Below are 3,474 nucleotides of genomic sequence, written 5' to 3' on the forward strand. Positions count from 1 at the left end.
GGGGGTTTTGGGGGGTTAATTTAGGTGTTTCATATATTGTGTTAGCTAGCTATTTAATAGAGAGAAATATCCTATCTTATGTCCGTGCTTGGTCGACGCTACGTACTGTACATAGAGAGGCCCTCGACACGCTAGCTAGTAAGAAAATGAAGGGAACCATTAAATACAGAAATTCATCATGCATACCGAGAGAAGTGATCGATCGACCTCTCCTTTTCCGAGAGATTGGTCGAACAACAAGTTTTCGTATTATCTATCCGACGCTACTGGCTACATACATATACAATATGTAAAATCTCTTACAATCCCCTAGCAATGGAAATCAATTTCCACATGATATTCTCCGGCTCTATTGATGACGTGGTCAAGAAATAACACCGCCAATTCCTCTTGAATTGCTTTCATGCGATCTTGTTCTAGGAGTTCATCCTGCATCTGCCACGTCTAATTTGAAGAAGGGGGTTAATACATATATGAATGAAACTCAACAGAAATGATGGTGTAATAAAATGAAATTGTGAATATTATTGTTTACGCACTTCATGTTGTCTTTTAGAGTAGCCCCGCTTATTTTTCAAAGTCACGTTGTAGATGAACTCGCACACGTAGTATCCACAGAAATCATTTCCTTGTTCCTGCCACAAGCACTTTACGAGAAATAGAGGTCAATCAAACTGATAATGAAGCATTATAAATGGCATTGATGAAAGTACAACTATAGAATCAACGGGAGATGCGCGCAACTAGCTAGCTAGTAGTACTTACTTTCGGGTATGTATATCGCAGCTCCTTCGGCAGTCCCGGAACTTCTGCGGTGAACTGTTTCCAAACCATGCAAGACAAAGAAAATAACTATTATTACTTGAGATATAAGGAAATGAACAAAAAGTTGCCCATATAGTGCGATAAATGATCAAGGCCCAAAGACCAACTCCAAGATGAAGCATCATCGTCCACCTAATCGGCACATCTACTCTAAAAAATCCTGACATAAACTACTAGCCGAGCCAAGGCACCAAGATTCCTTACCCCGCCACCAGACCAGCAAGCAGAGGGGAGGCGAATCCAACTTTTGCCTAGCTGCCTAAGCATGAAGGTAAAGAAAAGATGATATGCATACTCCTCTATTTTCAGTCTGAGTGCAGCGAATACACGACAGCACACACACGAGTATGTGATTCCATTCTTAAACCAACGGCACATTTAACTGTCTTATGACAAACTCAATGTAATACGTCTACGTGAATGGTAATAGTACCGTTGAACTAGGTGATCAAATGAGAAGAAGCATCGACGATACCAATCATGAGCAAGAAAGTGCTGGTGTGTAAACGAGACGCAAAAGAAAAAAAAATGAGTCTCCGAGCAATCCATTATCACAATAATATTGTTCTCGCACAAACAATTACATTCGCCAACTCTGCCAACCTCTTCTCTTGTAAAGTCAACCGCCTGGGAAGTAAAATCTCTGCCAACCTGAAGACTAGCCCAATCAACCCCCAGCAGATAACAAAAGATTTGCAGAAAAATAGCCCACAATAGTTTCCATGAAAACTCCAACCTCCTCATTAGAGTGGTCAAACCCACACGAAAGACCTAACACGTAGAAGAATATGACCATCAACCAATAACAAGGGGGGGGGGGGTTGAAAAAGCTGCTCGCTCACACCTCTCGCTATTCACACGTTAGTCGGCACTCTACACCTACACGATGAACTGTCGTCATCATCAAATGGCAGCACCTGAAAAGAAAAGGGAGCGTTAAATCCATTGAAGCTTGCAGCTTATTGAACGAGTGTCGGGTGATATGGTGAGTTAATTACATGGTGCATGGGGATCAGCATGCGCTCCAAGAAATGGTGGCTCGTGATGCGCCGGATGTTCTTCAATGTATTAAAAAGAACATCAAAGAATCAGTTAGGAAGTATGCGCATCTCATGCACCATTCAGGGCCTGCTACAACTGAGCAAATGATGACGGATGGATCCTACTGATGGCAGCATTGAAAGTCGAATCCCCGTGGTGAGCTGCACATGCCTTCAAGTTCTCTCTTAGTATGTTCTCTAGCGAAGCTTGTTTGATCGGATCTAAATCCTTTGCCTGATCATGGGAATTGTTAGAATATGTGCCTAATAATCTAATTATTCAGAAAAGAGAAGTTCGAAGAAACACAGCTCACTTGTCGCTTTTTCAAGAATTTGCTGGAGTAACCTGAATTATCATTGCCAAGCCAAGAAGAGCTTGTAATATCGCCACTGCAAATATTGTACCAATAATTAATTACGCATAGAATTGAGAGAGGCCTTGAATTTTTAATTGAAATAAACAAGCTAAAGTCATAGTAATATAGAAGTACAATACAACACCTAGAATCATCCTCGGCCTTTACTTCACGGCCACCAATAATAACAGTAGTGCAAACACTGCATAAAATCATATAACCCATGAGCAACAAACTACCAGCCAACAGAGTCTTAATTTCAATTATCATCACCAGCACTGTCCTACCTCAACAGAGTCTTAATGTATTTCAATACTAATAAGTTGATAGCATACCTGGTAGCAATGAGATTCTCTTTGGCATCAAGGCGATTCATTAGAAATCTTCGTTATTAACAATAGTTTTTTTAACCTTTGAAATAGACATAAGGTTGACAATGAATTTGTTTCCTGTAGGTTGTTACTTATGATTCAACCATTAGTTTTGTTTTGAACTATTAGTGTTTATTGTTGGAAGCTTCCAGTTCTGAAATACAATGTGAAAACTAATATGGTTGGTGAAACTATTAGTCTCATGTTTATCACTGTAGTCTGCCTAAGCTGATATTGAGAAGAGTGCAATGCTTAGTAATTAGTATCGTGTTCTGATTAAATAAAATCACATGCTTTCAGTTTCGGTCATTTTAGCTAAAAATATAAAGGAAAGTTACTAAATATCATATTTCTTACATGCCTGTCTTTATTTTCTAAGCACTCCCTGTTATCTTTTTATGTTGAATTAATGATTAACCTTGGACTCGTAAATCATTTTGTTAACTTGTTTCATAACATGTTTTTCTATATAACTGAATCAAATTTTTCTTGTTACAACGCACGGGCATACGTGCTAGTTATTTAAAAAGGTAGAAAGTGTTCCTTACAACAAAAACAACCTAACACATGGCCTACCGTGTTATACAATGGAAATGATCTCACTAAATCAAACAAAATAAATTGAACCAACTTGTGGTTGGATGGTTAGAAGGACAGGGTATCCCAAGCCCAACAGGGTTCAAAAGTCCTTCCAGCGCAATGCGCTTTCAGTGCAAGGAGACGTTCCCATCGAGACTGAGCCGACAAGATATTTACGAAGAAATGCGAGCACCATGGCTTGCGCATACACTCATCCCTATAAACGCACACATGCTCACTACCCTTATAAGCACCTCCGAAAGACTGAACCAGTACATCATGCTGAAATTTACGAATAAATGC

The 3,474-nt window shown here is 39.5% G+C and overlaps 1 long non-coding RNA gene across 1 annotated transcript; it reads right to left on the reverse strand.

The window, feature by feature from the left end:
- Nucleotides 1–1,990: 1,990 nt before the first annotated feature.
- On the reverse strand, nt 1,991–2,448 carry LOC119367183. The gene is made up of 3 exons (XR_005176220.1): nt 2,367–2,448; nt 2,180–2,255; nt 1,991–2,100 (listed from the first exon to the last, which is right to left on the reverse strand). It is a non-coding gene; the product is annotated as an uncharacterized LOC119367183 (long non-coding RNA).
- Nucleotides 2,449–3,474: the final 1,026 nt, after the last annotated feature.

This window comes from Triticum dicoccoides, chromosome 2B (genome assembly GCF_002162155.2).
Source record: "Triticum dicoccoides isolate Atlit2015 ecotype Zavitan chromosome 2B, WEW_v2.0, whole genome shotgun sequence".
In the NCBI taxonomy this organism is placed as follows: Eukaryota; Viridiplantae; Streptophyta; class Magnoliopsida; order Poales; family Poaceae; genus Triticum; species Triticum dicoccoides.